This window comes from Pan paniscus, chromosome 4 (genome assembly GCF_029289425.2).
Source record: "Pan paniscus chromosome 4, NHGRI_mPanPan1-v2.0_pri, whole genome shotgun sequence".
NCBI lineage: Eukaryota > Metazoa > Chordata > Mammalia > Primates > Hominidae > Pan > Pan paniscus.
In genome coordinates this window covers 56,474,175-56,494,085 of record NC_073253.2, presented here as the reverse complement: position 1 = coordinate 56,494,085, position 19,911 = coordinate 56,474,175, and the positions used below count along the sequence as shown (strand labels likewise).

The 19,911-nt window shown below is 42.5% G+C and overlaps 1 pseudogene; it reads left to right on the top strand.

The window, feature by feature from the left end:
• The first annotated feature begins 421 nt into the window (after window positions 1-421).
• LOC100972104 (sal-like protein 4) lies at window positions 422-2,212 on the top strand (annotated as a pseudogene).
• The last annotated feature ends 17,699 nt before the right edge of the window (window positions 2,213-19,911 follow it).

Here is a 19,911-nt window from a genome sequence, read left to right as displayed (position 1 = left end):
TGAAAAACAAATGTAAGAGAATAGCAGAAAATAAAATACACTGGCAGAAGGATTTTCAATGTTAAGAACTGGCCTATGACAAAACTGGCCATTTTACATCTTTGTCATATTTATAGGTTTACTTTTCTAATACTTATACTTTTGATTTGCGGCGGGGGCTTGGAGTCCGTAAGGTAGCCATAGACAGGAAGATTTGTACAATGATGAAAAGCTAATAAACACTTGAATTTTGTTAAAGAAAGATTCTCAAATCACAGTATATTTTTGGCAGTACAGAAAAGTATTCTTCTGGGGATAGAGGGAGTGTCCACATAAGTCAGAATGAAAATGAGCTGGGAAGGTGTGTAAATTTCCCAACTCTGGAATTTGTGGCAGCGAGAGCAAATAACTGCGGCTCTCCTGGCGCCTGGTTGCTCGCACCATGTCGAGGCCCAAGCACGCGAAATCCTAGCACAACATTTCGGAGGCGGACCAGGGCGAGCAGCAGCCGCAGCAGCCGACCCCCCCGGAGTTTGTAGATATGGCCCCCGCGGTGTCGGCGGCGGGGGAGCTTGGTACTCGGTGGGAGAAAACGCAAGTCTATGAGAAAATTCAAGTCTATGAGAAAAGTTCTTTAGCATCTTTGAGTTCTTGGAACGTAAGAAAAATTGCACTAAAAATCCACCCGTCTTCATCATGAATGATGGCGAGGGTCCAGTGCCTTCAGAAGACATCTCTGAAGCTGTACTGAGCCACCAGCCACCCAGTCCAAGCAGTGAGGATGGCCACAGGGAGAATGGGAGCAGCTCAGGGGACATGAAGGAGAAGCTGGCCGTATCTAAAGACAGAGACGGCCCTGTCACCCACCCCCGAGTACATAAGATATTTACCCAAAGGCAAAGTGGCCAACACTAACGTGTCCTTGCAGGCACTATGGGGCACCAAGGTGGCTGTGAATCAGCGGAGCGCAGATGCCCTGCCTGCCCCTGTGCCTGGCGCCAACAGCATCCTCGAGCCGATACTGTGTCTGTAGCAGCAGAATCAGCTACAGCAGACCCAGCTCACCAAGCAGATCCGCATCCCGGTGAACACATGAGCCTCTCGCGCCTGCACTCCAGCGGGGCGGGGCCGACACCCTGAAGACCTTGGGCAGCCACATGTCCCAGCAGGTTTCTGCAGCTGTGGTTTTGCTCAGCCAGAAAGCTGGAAGCCAAGGTCTGTCTCTGGACGCCTTGAAACAAGCCAAGCTACCTCACGCCGGCATCCCTTCTGCCACCAGCTCCCTGTCCCCAGGGCTGACGCCGTTTGTTCCAAAGCCGGATGGGACCCGGCTGCTCCCAAAGGTCATGTTCCGCCTCCCCAGTGCTTTACATCCTCAGGCCCCGGGCTCGCTGCTCTTCCAGAGCCCTTTCTCCACTGTGGCGCTAGACCCAACCAAGGGAAGGGGAAGGGAAGCCACCGGACATCTCCGTGGTGGATGTCAAATCCAAAGATGATGCCGTCCTCTACAAGCACAAGTGTAAGTGCTGTAGCAAGGTTTTCGGGACTGATAGCTCCTAGCAGATCCACTTCCGCTCCCACACTGGAGAGAGACCCTTCGTGTGCTCTGTCTGTGGTCATCGTTTCACCACCAAGAACGACCTCAAGGTGCACTTTTGCTGACATCCCTAGGTGAAGGTAAACCCCCAGCTGTTGGCCGAGCTCCAGGACAAAGTGGCCACAGGCAATGGCATCCCCTATGCACTCTCTGTACCCCCCGCGTAGATGAATCAAGTCTCTCTCTAGACAGCAAACCTGTCCTTGTAACCCCCTTGGTAGAGCTACCTGAGAATCCCTCTTTGGTGACTAACCCCAAGGACATCAAGGGTGGCCCCCGGCCAAGCAACTTGCAGCCTGGGCCTTCTCCAGAAAGTAAGGGTGGACCCATACATCCTGGGGTGGGACCAAACATAATTCCCAAAGGACTGGTGGCTTCCAAGGGAATGGGACCACCGACCCCAACGAAAGTCTCATTTGCGACCAAGTCTTAAGCTGCCAGAGCTCCCTCAAGATGCATTACTGCATCCACAAAGGGGAGAGATCATACCAGTGCGAGATCTGTGGCCAAGTCATTTCTACCAAAGGTAACCTGAAGACACACCTTGGGGTTCACTGAACCAACACGTCCATTAAGACGCAGCATTCTTGCCCCATCTGCCAGAAGAAGTTCGCCAATGCCGTGATGCTGCAGTAGCAGATTCACCTACTCCAAGATGGATGGCTCCCAATCAGGTATCAGTGCAGATGTGGAAAAACCAGGTGCTACTGACAGCATTCCCAAAACCAGTTTCCTCACTTCCTGGAAGAAAGCAAGATTGCAGTCAGCTAAGCTAAAGAAGAACTTGCACGAAAGGTGAAATGCAGATGGAGTGAAATCTCTAGAATCCGCTTTTTTTTGTAAGAACTCATCCCCTCCTGTTTTGTTTTTCTTACTGATATGCAAATGATGTTTACGATGGTTGTGATCACAACCTCAGGCAAGTTCTACAATCACAATTGTTGCTATATTGCTTTGCAAAAAATTGAAAAATAAAAAAAATACCAAAACAAATACACACTATTTTTTTTTAAATTTCGGAAAGAAGTTTTGTTACTTGTGACAAACTGTATAGATAGAGCCTTTGTACAACCTAGAATGACTTTTTCCGAAGACTGTTAACTATTTCAAGGTAGAACCATTGGAACTTACTGAACAACAGTGGAAAAGACAAATACATAGCCTAACTGAGGGGAGAGGGGTACTGTATACTTCTATGGTAACTGTATGCAGGTCTGTCATCTATTTAGGGACCTGTTTTATATGCCCCAACCCTGTCCTCGTCTTATTGTTTGTTTTTTTGAATGTAATAATAAAAACAAACTACAAAAAACTAAGGTTGTAAAATTGAAAAATTGCTTCAGCCTTAGAACTTTAAGTAGGATGCCTTCAAATGGACTTATGCTAGTCCTTAGGGAGTCAATACGTGTGTTATTGCTTATTTAAATACAGTTCAGTTGGAGCCCCGAGAGTGTCAACGTTTTCCTCACACTTCTTAGATGACTTCCTCTTCCTGAACTCCAGAAGAGGTGGGCACCTAAGCAGGGAATCTCAGATGACTTAATTTAGTTTGCCAGTGCCTACTTTATTGAAGAACTGGGTTTTCATTCTTGAGAAGAAACTCATGGAAGGGCATGTTTCCTATCACAGGTTCACATACTAATTTTTTTTTTGTTGAATTTCCTTCTACGACTTATGCCAAATAATTATGAAGATTTTTTGGTTTTCTTGCAGAATATTTCATGAAGGCTATGAAGCTGGAACAGGCAAGTCCTGGGTGTGAAAGCTTTAATTGATCTACCTCATTTATTTTTTAGTTTTCATAGACATAGGGTCTGTTTTCCTATTTTAAGACCACTAAAATATTCCCAGGCCCTGTCTAAAACCTAAGAGTTGATGTATTGGTGGGAAGAGCTGAACGTTCAAGATGGTTTTGTGATGTCTTTTTTTTTGCAATCTCCTTTTGTGCATGTAATATTGAGCAAATGAAACATTGCTCTTGGTTTAACAAGAAAGGAGAAAGAAAGAAAGACTAACTTCTGGGAGAAAAGTTTTTCCCTCTATGTGGAAGGCCCTGACTGAAATGTGGATCCAAGACTATTGGCCAAAGTATCGTCTTTTTGTTGTTGCACTTGACTTTAGGATTCCCTCCACCCCTGCTTTTTTTGGGCAAGTTGTGCCTTTCCTTCTGGAATTGTAAGTGAATACAACAATAGTACCTATTCACACTGTGAAGTGGATTTTGTTACAGAAAACACACCAGTGGCTTTCTCAATGTTGAGCTAATAATGTCTTGTGAATGTATAATCTGTGGAGAAACCCCTGTAGTTGTACCTGCTGATGCTGTCTGTTGGTAAATGAATTTTGAATTTTTTTCTCCCCAGAAAAGAAAATGAGTGGGAAGAGAACCAAATAGTTAAGAACATGGTCATAAAGAGTCTAGATTTTGATGAGAGAACAAAGGAAGAGTTAGAAATAAGGTGTGAGAAATGATCATAGTATCTGGCTAGAAAGAAAGCCAAATTTGTTTGAATTTAAAGTGGACGAGAGGGACGAATGGTGTGAAAAGCAGTGTGACTGACGATATCTAGTAGGTAGCAGATGCTGATGGAGGGAGGGAGGGTAGACTGCATAGACAGGAAGGGCCTCAGTATAAGGTAAAAATGATTCATCATTAATAATGACTAATTTTTTTTTTTTTTTAGCATAGGTATTGTGGTGAAGGGACAAGTACAGGAGAAAGTATATAGTTATTTAATTATCTTTCCTAAATGTTGAAAACACACCTGTAGCCTTTATAAGATATAGTATTTTGTGAATTAGATGAAGAGTTTGTGCATGGATACTGTGGTGCCTACTAGGGCACCTTCTTCTTAGGTTCAATGAAATATTTAGACTCACATCATGACCACAGGCCCCCTTGGCCCCAGTCTACTTGAAATACTATAGGACAAGAACTATAGAATGTCAGAGGACAGTGTCAGGTGCTCCTCTGCTGTGGGAGTCCTTGCAGCAGTCTTTACCACCATCCACCCAATTGTTCAGGAGCCATTCTCTGTGGCCCTGATTTAGAAGACTCCTGCCCCACAACAGCCAATACCTCTTATAACAACTCCCATCAGGTGTTTATGGTTCATTTATAGTTCTGCCCAGTCCAGATGCAAGTTGCCAATAAAGAGTCATTATTATCATCAGTAATGTGCCAGACAACAGAGTTGACATCATTTTTATAAGGTTAGTTAGGGGACAGAGGGAGAAAGTTAACCAAAAGTCAAATTCTCAAGTAGAAATAAAAATGGTTAGCCCTTTACCTGCAGATAGCTAAAAAGGCTCTTGTACCTGTGAAACTATAAGACTGCCTAATGCCTCCCTGTGCTGTGCTATCCCAGCCCATACATCTTGGTAATTAATATGGTTTGGCTGTGTCCCCACCCAAATCTAATCTTGAATTATAACTTCCATAATTCCCACATGTCATGGGAGGGACCTGGTGGGAGGTAACTGAATCATGGGGGTGGGCAGGTCTTTCCCATGCTGTTCTCCTGATAGTGAATAAATCTCACAAGATCTGATGGTTTTATAAAGGGGAGTTCCTTTGCACACACTCTCTTGCCTGCCTCCATGTAAGACGTGACTTTGCTCCTCATTCACCTTCTGCCATGATTGTGAGGCCCCCCCAGCTATGTGGAACTGTGAGTCAATTAAACCTCTTTCCTTTATAAATTACCCAGTTTTGGGTATGTCCTTATCAGCAGTGTGAGAACAGTGATCAATCACTATCTGCTGAATGTATATAGGCGACATGATGTAAACTGAGAAATCTCAGTTATCTGACACTAAAGGGCTAAAATTGACAGTTCAGATAGCCCAAACCATGCTTCAAACTCCCCACAAGGGCTGTGTAGCCAGGATATATTTTCATTAGTTAGTCCTCGTAAAAACATGTAAAGTGGGTGTTGAAACTGTCAGTTTTAGCCCTTTAGTTTCTGATAACTCACATTTCTCAGTTTATATCATATCATCCATATACACTCAGCAAATGGTAATTGATCACCAAAAACAAAAAACCCCAGATAATTTGGGAAATATGGAAATACCACCAGGGATGTAGAGAACGATGCAGGGAGGGAAGGCAGCTAAGGTAGGTGCACTACCAAGCCAGCTACCACAGTGGGCAACTGGAGCTCATCCTGGGGTGACTGTGGGGAACAGTGCAAACCCACACCTCAGGATGATCCCAGCTGAGGGGTGAGGGAGGCAGGACATTTACACACCAATGCCCTAGAGCCATCGGTTGAGGGCTGCTCCCAGAAGGTGCTAACTCCCTGGTACTTTGTTCTGCTGCACAGGGGCAGCAGAAAATAAATCACTGGAGCAGGAAATATAGATACTGGCACTGGGGAGTCACTTGAGCACAGTGAATGATCCCAGGGTTGTGGGCAGGACATGGACAACATCTGTTATGGCAGGCTTGCATTTTAGGTCTGGAAATGCTATGACAAAGAAACTCTTTTTTTCCATTTATGAAGTCCCTCCACAAAGTCTCCGTGGGCTTTTAATTGAAATATGAGCATGAAACACTTAATCTGATGGAGAAGAAATGGTACAGCAAAGTGATTACGAACTCTCAGGAGTTCCACTGCTTGGGTTTAAACCCCATCTCTGCTGCTTGGATAGCTTAGTTGTGTAATTTAGGCAAGGTCTGGAGCCTTTTTGTGCCTCAGTCTTCTCATTTGTGGAATTGGGACAATAAGGATGTTATGAGAATTGAATTAGATGATATGAGTGAAAGACATAGATAGAACAGATTGTTGGGGTCAGAGATGAATAACTAAGAGTTTTTGCCCTCGTAGAGTTTAAATCTTTTTTTTTTTTTTGAGATGGAGTTTCATTCTTGTTGCCCAGGCTGGACTGTGATGGCGCGATCCTGGCTCACCACAACTTCTGCCTCCCAGGTTCAAGTGATTCTCATGCCTCAGCCTCCCAAGTAGCTTGGATTGCAGGCATGCACCATCACTCCTGGATAATTTAGTATTTTTAATAGAGACGGGGTTTTACCATGTTGGTCAGGTTGGTCTCAAACTGCTGACCTTAGGTGTTCCACCTGCCTTGCCTGCCAAAGTGCTGGGATTACAGGCGTGAGCCACTGCACCTGGCGAGTTTAAATCTTAATGGGGAAGATACTTAAGCAAACAGATCATCTTAATATAACAGGATCAAATTTGAGATTGTGACAGGCACAACATCTGTGGGAGCACAGAGAAGATGCATTTAGCACACTCTGAGAAATCAGAATGGCTTCCGGGGAGAGAACATGACTAAACTCCCAGACAGGAGGGGCTGCATGGAGAGAGGAGTGCCAGGCACAGGGAAGAATGCTCCAGGTAAAGCAATGTGAGCCTCACTCACCTTTTTTCTTTTTTATAAAATTTAATTTAGTTTAATTTTAAGTTCAGGGATACATGTGCAGGACGTGCAGGTTTGTTACATAGGTAAACGTGTGCCATGGTGGTTTGCTGCACCTGTCAACCCATCACCAAGGTATTAAGCCCTACATGCATTAGCTATTTATTCTGATGCTCTCCCTCTCCCCACCCCCCAACAGGCCCCAGTGTGTGATGTTCCCCTCCCTGTGTCCATGTGTTCTCATTGTTCAGCTCCTATTTCTAAGTGAGAACATGTGGTGTTTGGTTTTCTGTTCCTGTGTTAGTTTGCTGAGGATAATGGCTTCCAGCTCTATCCATGTCCCTGCAAAGGACATGATCTCATTCCTTCTTATGGCTGCATAGTGTATGTACCACATTTTCTTTATCCAGTCTATCATTGATTGGCATTTGGGTTGATTCCATGTCTTTGTTATTGTGAATAGAGCTGCAATGAACATACACATGCATGTACCTTTTTTTTTCATTTGAATTGTATTGGATGAAGTGATGCAGGAGTGAGTTTAGGCAATCACTTCAAAAGCTTTACCACTCTGAGGCTGAGGAGTGGAGTATGAGATGGAGGGCTAGGCAGGGGGAGGGGTGGAGTGGGCATAGGGCTGAGCCCTGGTGGTCCCAGCACTTCCTCTAACAATCTGCACGACTATAGACAAGTCCCTCACCCTCTCTAAGCCCTCAACTCCCCACCTGAGCAAAGAGGGGCTTTGGGTAGCTGGGTCGTGATCAGGGCTTATAGCCCTGTCTAAGTGCCCACCTTCAGAAGTGTGCTTCAGCCTTTGTGGGAAGGTGGTTATGCATGCTGCTATGGCCTGTGATTTAGAGGGTTTTGACAAGTGTGGAGAAGTGTCTGCTCCCCTCTCGTGCTTCCCATCTGGAGTTCTCAGTTCTTTGCCAAATTCCCTCCAGCTCTTTGGCACGGTGGCCTGGTCTCAGAGCAGGCTGTGCCTTGGAATTTGGCTTTTTGGGGACATGTTCTCTAGTTCTGGCCTGTTGAGGTGGTCTTGTTCTCCTTGTCTCCATCAGTGCCTGCTGGGATTTGGCAGGCCGACCCCCAGCCCAGACTAGGGACAGAAGGCAATGGAAGCCCCTCACTGGGCTGCACTGATGCATGGCAGGACCACACTATCAGTGTCTTGAGGTTCAGCTGTGGTCTTTCATGCATGATTTAGTATCAGAACTAGGCTTTTGGTGTTTGGAAGACAGCACATCCTCCAAGGCATCACATCAGAGATGAAACTCTCACCTCCATGTTTTCTTTCTTTTATTTTTTAAATTTTTTACAGAAACGAGGTCTCACTATGTTGCCCAGGATGCTCTCCAACTCCCGGGCTCAAACGATCTTTTCGCTTTGACCCCCGCAAAGTGCTGGGCTTACAGGCGTGAGCCATGGTGCCCGACCACCTCCACGATTTCTTTACACTGGGATTGCCAGTTGGTGAAAGTTGACATTTAAGAGGTTGGATGTTAATATTGTTGCTTTTCCACCCAAGAGGACAAAGATAGAAAAATGAGTTTCCGTATAAATTAATTGGTCAAGTGGTTGTGTCAAACCCCTCAGAAGTCACCTGGTTTTCCCATATCAGCTGGTGTTCTAAGTCATTTGCAAAAAAGCCATATAGTCTAGTCAGATCACTTCTCTCTTCAGTCATTTATCTCCATCATCTTGTAGAGAAGGATTTAAATTATTTATCAGTTGAGTCTTACTATCAGTTAAAGTGAGGTTCAATTGTTGACATTAGTAAAATTAAAATAATTGCAGTTTAAACAAGGTAGGTATTTTCTCTTTAATTTCTCTCTTGTATTTCTTTCTCACTTTAATGCCAGCATGTAGGTGGTCCAGGTGGTATGGTTACTTTATATCACTGCAGATCCCAAGCTCCTTCTACCTTGTTGCTCTGCCAGGCAGGACCTCCATGGGTACCTTGTAGTCCAAGATGGCTGTTCCTGCTCCTGCCATCAAGTCCACATTCTAGTTAGTCGCAAGAAGAAAAGGGGTAAAGAAGGGCATGGTACCTCCCAAAGGCCTTTCCTGGAGGCTGCATATGCTTCTTTCTTTATAATGTTATTGGATAAAACTCGATGATATAGTCACACCTACCCATAATAGGGACTGGAAAATGTAGTCTTTTTTCCTGGGTGATCATGTGCCCAGCTAAAAGTTGAGCATTCTGTTATTAAAAGAAGAAAGGGAGAGGACATATGAGGGGACAATTGGCAGTTTCTATCACTAACTAGATTTGACTCTTGAGAGTGTTGTATGATCTTGGGCACAGAATTAGAATGATTTGAGCCTCAATTTTCTTATCTGGAAAATCATTATAATGTTATTTACCTCACTGAGTTTTTGCAAGGATAATACAAAAATTAAATAAGGTAATGTTTGTGAAAATGCTCCGTAAACTTCAGAAAGCACTGTACAAGATAGTATTAGACAATAATTTGTTTTCACATTTTCTTAAGCAACTTCTCATTATGAAAACAGACAAAAGGAGGGGCACAGCAGGTATATTTTGAATGGAATAAAAGTCACTTCGGAAACAAAAGCCAATCTAGGGACAAGCATGGACGTTCATCTTGTGAAATCAGGCAGAAAAGTCTCAAAAGCAAGTGTTCAAATGTGAGTTTCCCAATTGTAATTGGAAAGATGATGTACTCCACTAAAAAGGGTTTTCCTTTGGTATTTCAGCCTTATTAGCCTTGGCTCAAACCTACAACAGGAGAGGCACTCATAACCGACAAGAGGTAAAGAGATCTTCAAAGAGTTTTTATATCAGGAGGGCTTTATTTGAGTCAGGGGAAAGGGTCTTTAAAAAGCCGAAATCCATTTGTCTGTTTTGCCTAATAAGGAAATACTTTATAGCATGTGATGTAGTGCTCTTGGAAAAGAATCAGCACTTTTTCCCTCTAGATTTTAATGGGACCTGACGTAACAGGAATGGGCCTCAGTAAATATTGCATATAATTATTTATTAGATTTGTAAATTCCTCCTACTGCTGAAGCCTCCAGGCATATGGACAAAGGTGGAATATCAGGCGGCAAATACATCCAGACTTAGCAAACACAATTGTGAGGTCATCCTATGAAGGCTCCAATAGAAACATTGGCTATCCATGGGGCCGGAAGTAAACACTTTGTGGAGCAAAATGACCAGATTAGGAGGCGATGACCCTTTATTTGGGACTGGTCTGGACTGTTGTTGCCAGAGGGAGGAGGCCCTCTTAACTCTTTGTGTCAGTGGTGTGTGGGGCTTTGCAATACTGGCCATTGAGATCACAGTCCAGCTTACAGAGGGCTGACTCAATCACCCACAGACCGAGGGAATCACTTAAAGTACAGTTTTCTCCTTTCATGTGGAAGGAGCAGGAAGAAGTGATAGCAAACCATCTTCTTTGATTTTCTTGTCATATAGAAATAGCCATACTAATGAAGAGGTGCTTAACATGAACCATGAACCAGGCATATTTGGATATAAATCCAGATTCTGCTAGTTAATACCTAGATATTCTGAAGTAAATTACCTGCATTTATGAATTCTGCAGAGTTATTTTGAGAATAATATGCAAGTAATTTACACATAGTAGGGACTCAATAAGTGCATCTGATAGCTAGCTGAGGTATATCATAGAGAAGAAGGTTAAATACAGACAACTTACAGTCCTTTCTCTGTCCAGTGAAACAAATGGGGCCTTATACCAAGGCTCACAATGCTACTGAATTTTGAATTTTGAAGGCATTTTAAAAAAAATTTGTTCAAAGCATCCCAACTCACCTAAAAAGGTAGGTTTATGAACCAAAGCATTCTCTATGTGAAGAAGAATATCCTTTTGGCTCAATTGCTTCACTTTCCCTAATCTCCTTCACCTTCAATTTCAGATTCTTTATGGAATCCCAGAAATAAATGGTCTGGGAAGGTTGTCTAGAAATGTTTTATCTTTAGGAAGAACTGCAAGCAAACCATGTTAAGGAGTTAAGAATACAGCCTAATACTTAACTGCCCAGTGAGGTACCTGGACACCATAGTATGTCCCAGAGATTCACTCCACCCTGTGGTAGCTTTGCCATTCCATTCAGGGAATTAATCTTCATATATAACTTCAGTTCCTTATGGTTTAATTTAGGGCACTTAAAAAATGCTCGCATTTGGCATATATTCATTGAAAACCTTCTCTGTTCTTGACATTGCCAAAGCACTGAGACATATATTTGGTCCTTAACTGAATAGAAATATCACTGATATTCTATTAGAAATGAGGCCCTCCTTATATTTGAAGAAAACTCATTATTTCTTTTCAATCTTAACTATTCTCTACTTAAAATTTTAAGAATCAGTTCATACTTTTAGTCTTCACATCTAGGTATTTAGTCCTACCTGAACCCTATCTAATTTCTCCATCTTTCTCTTTCTCTTTTGTAGAAACAAAAACTACCAATTCTTTGAACTTAAAAAGTTATTTATTTTTCTATGTTTGGCCACCAAAATGCTCCCATAAACAGATCAGATTGTTTTCTATGGAAATGTATTATAAGACCAACATTTAAATGGAAAAAACCTGAATTAAGAAGCTATAATTCAGTTGGGAAATTCAAATGAATGCATAAAACACAACAGCTGGATTGAATTAGTCCCTTGATGGTCAATTCACTAGCCACAAAAAATATGAAATGAAAAATCACTTTTTCCAATAGTTTGAAACAAAACCTAAAACATTTTAAAGTCCCCAATCAGTGAGAAGAACTCTGATTTCCTTTACTTTCACGGAAGTCCCTGAAAGTAAGACTTTGAGAGAAATACTTACAAAAAAACTTTGCATCACCAGTCTTAAGGGTAGAGAGACTCACAACCCATCAGCTTGCTTTTAGGTAAGCTTCCTCCCGACCCACCTTAAAGGTTTCAGATGGTAGACTTTAACACAACTTTGATGGAACTTTTTGATGATACAGAAGGCTTACAACATATGTTTCAAGTTTATGAAACCATTAACGATACAATTTTATTTGTTTCAATAGTACCACAAAAGAAGCAAAATACCCATTTGTGGAGACCTCTGTAATTTCTAAAGTATCTTTATCTCCCAACACACTGTATGATAGGTCAGGGAGGTATTATTTCTTTTTTCTGTTAAGAAAATTAGAACTCAGAAGTTGAAGAGCTTGTCCTGAGTCACCCAAAGAAAATGGCAGAGCTGCGGTCACAATTAAGTTTCCTGTGTCTCAAATCCATATTGATAGCCTATTGTACTCAAGTCTGTGAAATCCCTATTTTAATAGGTCCATGGGGACATTTGAGTCATTTCCCATAAAGATCAACCTTTACCTTTGGAATCGCTCTGGGCAACTTTTGTTTCATATGCATGTGTGGCTTATCACAATGTCTTGTGTTTCTATTGCTCCTTTCTCTGAGAAAATCCAGGCACATTCCAGACACTCAAGTCTAATCAGCAGGATTGGACTATGATGGGGGTCATTTGGCACTTGCCCAGTGACTGTGGTGTAACCCACTCATTCAGGCATTCCTGGAGTAAGAATGGCCTCAGTGACCCACCACCTCTGTATGTTAGGTACTTGGTTGGTGTTCCCTTCTCCTTAAAATCATACTCATCTATCCCCTGCTGCTTATCCCTTGCTATTATCCCTTTTTTTGAGACGTGCCAAACTTCTCAAAAGAGTAGTGCATGCTTGCTATTGATAATTTCTCTTCTCATATTCTCAATGTGTCATCCTGGTATTTGCTCTGACTTTCCCTCTAAATGATGCCCATATACTTTCTCAGGTTTCTTTCTCCTTAACCTAAATCTGGCTGCACTCTTGTTCTTGAAATTTTCTTCTCCATAACTGTCCTGATCTGGTTCTCTTCTTCTTCCTAGCTCTCCAGGTACCATTTTTTCTCTCTCATTCTCTTTTTTTTTTGTTTCTTCTGGCTCCATTTTATTGTTTCCATTCCATAACAGTGTTCTTAACCCATAGTTCTTTAGGCTCTACTAACTTTTTCCTTTTAGCATATCGTTGCTATTGTGGCTTCATCTCTGACATAAATTTTGAATGACTCCCAATCCACAGCTCAAACTACTTTCTCTTTTCTCAGCTTCAGCCTCAAATTTGCAGATGTCTACCCGACAGCTCCACTTTGATGCCCAGTTGCCACCTCAAACTTATGTCTAAATGGATTTCTCCTGGTCCCTCTCAGACTTCTTCATTTCTGTTGGTGGCATCATTCTTCCACTCACTCAAGGTCATTGTTTATAATTATTTTTTCATCCTTTTTCTTTTCCCAAATACAACACTGACTTTTCCCCTCTCGCATTACATTTCATCCTTCTATTCCTAATGCCATCATTATAGTCTGGACCATGCCTATTGCAATGAGTTAAGTGTCTTCAATTTCTACTGACTATAACACCACCCTACATGTTGTTGCCACCCAAGTAGTTACCTTTTGTCCTCATTTGATATAATTTATGTCTACACTTTGGGCTGTGGCTTCTCTGCCATATTCTGTTCTATGCACTTCTTCCAACTTAAAGATGAGAGATTTATAGTATAACTCAAATAAAATCAAGCTTGTTCTCCCATGGAAACCATAGACTCCCATAAATTTTAATGGGAACTTAGCTTCCTGATGTTCTTTCGTATTTGGAGTAGAACATGTGGCAAGGAAAACAAAATCATTTCTTAGTCTTATCTTTCTGTAATGTGGTTTCTCTGGGCTGGTTCCTCTGAAAGAACTGGCTTCTACAGTGAGGTCTGATGAATGCTATGTCCTGGGCTGTGGTCACTTTGTATTTGACATGAATGTATGCACTTCTCAGCCTCCCAGGCACGGTTTACAACATTCTTCATTGTTTTTCCCATCTGGAGAGAGATAAGGTATAGTACTTCTTATTGATTTTGGAAGCATTTCTATAATGCAAACAACACCTATCTGAGAAACCTTGTACTAATCACAGAAAAATGTGATCATGTGGGTCGAGGAGTGCAAGAATTTCCATAGCTGTAGGTCTGTGGGAGTATTTCCTTCTTATGATTCAGACCTTGGTTCAAAACAGTTCTCTCAATGGAAAAGGTACAACACAAAAGCAGGATATTGGAATTCTTTCTGCATTCATTCTGGTTGTACCTTAAAGTTGGAAAAACCCTTCCTTGCTCCATTTCCCTCTTGGTGAATTATGCCCTAGATTTCCTTGTTCACTGAGGAACTTACTGAAACTTCTAGCCCAATAGCCTTAAGGGGACTCTGAAGCCAGGGAGTTCACATGGCACCCCCAGGCACACTGATTGCTAGTGACAGAACCTAGACAGAACCCTCTATATCCTGCCTTTGGGTCTAGTGATCTCCTCATCGTGGAGTGGAGAGATTTTAGTGAAACACAGTGGACCCATCTTCAAACTTGAGAGGTCTAGGGAAAGAGTTCAAATGGAAGCCTATGTACCCTATGTCTAAATATTGAAATTTGCAAGTCAGGCTGAAAGATGTTAAATAAACTATAAACATATCTTAGTAATCAACTGGAACGTCTGATGAAAATTGTGACTTCTCAAAATCTCTATGGAGTACTACAATGGTGTAGTGTGGGAGAATGCATCTCCGACCTGACCCATTCATTTCCCTTCTCGGAATCAACTCCAATCAATACCTGAATGGGCCTTGTGTGCCCACATTCCAGTTCTATCCACTCCTCCTCCAAACAGCTGCCTCTTGGGGTTAAGTGGCATACACCAGCTGTGCAGTTTATTCTTAAGAGGTCACATCTGGGAGGAAGCCCACATAAGACCTGGAAGCAGGCTTGGGATGTTTGGGCAAGAAACTCCAGAGTCTTCAGGACCCAGAGAGTGGTATCGAAGGGGGATGTGATTCACCTTGGCTGTGCAGGCTCCTTGACTGATAGAAACTTGTCATAGGCACAGATGGGTATCTAAGGCAGAACCCCTCTTACCTGGGTCTTAGCACAGCACTGAAATATATCAAAGGTACATTGAGAATACTGTTCCTTTGTAGCTTTGATACATTTGTAGAACACTGTTGTTAGGTCTTTCCACTCTGACTTCCCATCATCTTTCAGGGCTGGCTCTCACCTGCTGTAGAAAACACACAAACCCCACTGATGAGCCTCCAATGTAGGTGGAACGAGTCCGACCAATCTATTTCCTCTATGTTACCAACCTGAAATGACTCCCTCCTGTATTTCCTTGTGTTAAATTTTGCCCTCATCTCACTGCTAGAAGTCCAGGTAGCCCCTAGTACAAATTCACCCTTTGGAAAAGCTGTGATTTAGTGCCAGGTCTAGGAGATGCTGTGTAGCAGGTGGATGGGGAGCCTTAGGCCTCCTTTCAATTCTCCCTCTTGACTCCCAAAGGTTTCTTCTTCTCAATTGTCAGATGCCTATTCTCTCATGTCTCATCTGCCACCTTTACCCCCCAACACCCTTATGCATTCTGTACTTTGAAAATACCTCATCTCCCCCAGTCTTTTTTGTGCCATTTTCTTAAGCCATCAAAAGTCTATTCCCTTCAGAGAAGCTGTGTGAAGTGTATAAAATTTTTTTTGCTACATTAATCCATTAGAAAAACTTGTAAGGTAAGAAAGTTAATCTTGAAGCCACCAGTCTGTCTTTTCCCACCCTTGTGTTGTCCCCATTGTGCTGTTTCCATTTTCTCTTTTCTATCAAATCAAAACCAGCTCTCAGGAAAGAATACTCATAGGTAATTTGTGGTATCTTGGAAGTGGCATAAATGACTTGGTCTTCCAAAAGAAATGTTGATGGTGGGGGCTGGGGGGAGCAAGTATTCTGGGTCACTTGAAAAGGCCGTAGAAGTCATAATATGTTGGGTGCCTGAATGCTCAGCCTCTGTATCTGCCATTCAAAGGGCCCTGCAAAGCAAGGCCTGTTATAATCCAGGTGTGTGTCTATATGCACCGAGGGTCACATTGTAGAAAAAAAGTGCAAAGACAACAATTTATTCCTAGTTTTTGCAAGTCAGGATTGTCTTCTCCTTAGGGCAGGGAAACGAATTGGAGGAAGGAGAATAAACACAATGCTGAAGAGCCTGTTTATGGGGGTTCAAGCATTTCTGTTTCCTTCCTTGCTTTGCATCTCCTCACTCTCTTAACACTCAGATTTCTGGAATGGACCCAGGATGCAAATGTAGCTATAGGATTTGGATGCAATTCCTCTATGTTCTCTGCCATACCTCCTTTCAAAATGAGTCAAGAAGAGAGAAAACATAAAGATCATCTTCTCTTTTTAATATAAACAATCTGTGGCTGCAGGAAAAGGGGTTGAAACGCGAGGGATAGATATTACTCAGGGTGACAGTTGGCCTTCTGCAGAATGACCTTTACTGACTGTTTATCCTGACTGTTGGAGAGTAAGGCCAGGAAATGCTTTCAAAACATGGACACATCAGTAACCAGGATATATATATGTTCAGTGACTGTTCCTCTTCTACCAACTGAAATGATACGCAGTTTTATTTCTATTTTTACAAAATAATTGAAGCGAGTCCATTGCTTTCTCCAGGGAAGTAACTGAGACATAATTTTAAGTATTAATACAACAGAAGTCTTAAAGGTATACGTAGCACATGATGTTTGAACTTTTACAAAATACTTTTCCTTAGAGGAAACTTTGGAGGCTGAATGATGTTATGGACAGAGTTCAAGTTTTGAAGTTAGATCTGTTTTAAATCTGTTTCCCTGTATGAAGAATGGTGTTGCTTATTCTCTTCGATCCCATTTCTTTCTGTATAAATGTAGTAACAACATTTAAATCTTTCTGGATTGTTACAAGGGTCAAATGAGAAAATCTATGTGAAGTGTCTGGCGGGGAGTTGATGCTCAATGAAATTTAGTTTCCTTCTATGGCCAGAGACTGCTTGTTGCCTAACCAATATCCATATCCCCTTTTCATTTAGTACCAGATCCTGATTTCATTCTGATGGCTGTATGCTCAGTAATGAGGCCATATGTCCCAGCTTCCTTTGCTGCTAGAAGTGGCCATGTGATGTAGTTCTAATTAATAAAATGTATACAGTTGTTGGGTAAGGTTCTGGGAAAGTGCTGTAAAGGGGAGGACATCAGCTAATCCAGACTTTTTCTATTCCTTAACTCCTTCTCCCTATTTCTCCTGGAAAGCAGACATAATGGTTGGAGTTGCTGCAGCCATTTTGGATCATAAGGCAACTTTGAGGGTGCAGCCATGCGCTATTAATCAGAATTGTAGAGAAAGATAGGTATCTGGATCCCTAATGACACTATAGAGCTATAGCTGCCTAGGACTGCCTACCTCTGGACATTTTAAAAATATGTGTGAGCTGAAGAAATTTTTATCTTGTTGAAATATCTGTCATTTCTAGCATCTGTTATTAAGCAATGGAATACAATTCCTAACTAATATGCCTTTCTCTTATACTTATTTGCTCTTATTTAATCCTCACATTTATCCTGTGAGTTAGTTTAGTTTTCCCTGTTTTATAAATAAAAAACCTGAAGTGAAGAGGGTTAAGTATTTTGCTCCACATCACTCAGCTATTCTGGGTTACCACTGATTTTTAACTTTATTATCATTGCTCTTTCTACCATAAAGGGTAATCTGTTGAGTTTTCCCAAGACCCTTTTACCCTAGGTCTTGCAGCCAGTGTGGCATGATGGTTAGGAGGCCAAACTCTGGAGCCAAACTACCCAAATTTGAATCCTGGTTCTACCACTTACTGCTGAGAGATTTATGTGCAAATTGCTTGACCTCTTTGAGCCCCAATTTCCTCCTCTATAGAATTGAGATAGCAACACCTCATAGAGTTGGTATCATCCTGAAATGAGTCAGTGTATCTAAAATGCTTAGAACAGTGCATGGTATATAGAGAGCTATTAAGTGTTAGCTATTACCATTCCTTTTTCTACATCAGGCAGACAAATCCACTCATTGGACACAAAACCTCTAAAACCATAGCTAATCTTGAAAGATTTTACCATATTTCTGAGGTTTCAGATTTACATCAGTGTTATGGGGCATGAGTATTCTTAGCTAATTCAGAGTCCTTAGCTAATCCTGAGACCTTCCTGTGATCACATGGTTATGAGTGGAGGCTCCCTGTAATGGCACCCCTGATGGGCTGGGAGCCCAGGAATCCCTGGTGGTGGGAATACCATCGTTGTTATATAGGAAATGGGAGCAGGTGGCTGATAGGATTCTGGGTGAAGAATACTGGGGCATGAAGGACTAAAAGTTAAGTATAGAATGGAGGCTTGAAAAGACATGTTGATATCTTAGGAAGAAAAATATAATTTTCTAGACTGGAGCCAAGAAAGAAAAAAAAACCGCACATAAGGGAAGGCTGTAAGGGAAGGAAATAAAATTTAAAAAGGGCAGAGAAATTCTCAAGCCTGGTGAGGTCTGGAACTTACAGACTTTAAGTCCTCGGGATTTTCACAGTATGCCAACCTGACATGCATATTTCCGTTTCATGGTGGGGAGGGATTAGGGGAGCAATTGTTTCCCGGGGGAACATTCTCTAAAAATATAACTTTTTACATAGTTTTTTTTTTTTTTGAAAAGGTAGTGTGTTTCATGAGGATGAAGACCACAATGAGGACATCAGAAGAAGGATTCTGGTTTTTTTTTGGGGGATGGAGTTTCACTCTTGTTGCCCAGGCTGGAGTGCAATGGCCCGATCTTGGCTCACCACAACCTCTGTGTACTGGGTTCAAGTGATTCTCCTGCTTCAGTTTCCCAAGTAGCTGGGATTACAGGCATGTGCCATCACACCCGGCTAATTTTGTATTTTTAGTAGAGATGAGGTTTCTCCATGGTGGTCAGACTGGTCTTGAACTCCTGACCTCAGGTGATCCGCCTGCCTCGGCCTCCCAAAGTGCTGGGATTACAGGTGTGAGCCACTGCACTCGGCCTAAAAGAAGCATTCTGAAAGCTCAGCATGACCAAGGAGGGAAGGGAGGATGGTGAGAGGAAGGTCTTCTTTGTGCTTGTTCCTCTGTGAGCCCACAGCAAGGGCCTGGCCAACCTCTTCCTGCTCTGCCCTGCCTGAGGTGCCGACTCACCCCAAGGTGAACTCTGTAAGACTTCTGGACATCTGTCACTTCCCTATGTTGCCTATTTTTGAGGTCCTTTGTCAGTTTCCTCACAGAATTTGTTATAAAATTCTTAAATTAAAATGGGATTCTGTGTTTGTCCTTACTGTCAGTCAAGGAGGCAAGGTGAGGAAGACTGCCCCAGTTGGGCAGGTGAGGGCAAATGTGGGGAGTGGTAGTGACAGGGAGAGGGCATTGTCCTGGGGTTTGCTGGAAGGGAAGCAGGGACAGATGGAGGGATGATCCTGGGTGTGCATTCAGAAAGGCTTGCGATGGTTTCCTCTATCCTGGCCTGCTTTGTAGGAGAAGCCACACTGGGCTGGTCCTTGTGTTTCTTCTACCTCATTTTTAAGTTCCTTTGAAGCTTATTGTCTGAGATAAAGGGGACACCTGTGTTTTCAGTGGGCTCAGCTCAGCTGCTCCGTGAGCAGGAATACATTTACTATACTTGGTCATTGCATATTAAGCCCTTTGTTTTTGTTTTTAAAAGGTTCAGTGGTTTCCTTTTATCCACCTCACCCCCCATTCCATCCAGTCTGTCACGTGGCCAGTGTTGTGTGTCTTAAACAGATGTTCTCAATTTCCCTGAGGAGTAAGTTACGGATGAGTCAGCCCCAATGGGGTGGGTGATGGAGCTGCCTAGAAGTGTTTCTTATCAGCTCCCAGGAGGCTGCCTCAGGTTCTAAGGGTAGAGGTGGCCCCAGGCAAGTGGGCGTCAACTGTTCACAGGAAACAACTGAAGCAGGACTTTGAGAACCGCAAAGAATAGGGCATCAGCCACAAGATAATTTAGGTCCCCAAGCACTAGGCGTTGACTTTCTCCTCCCACAAC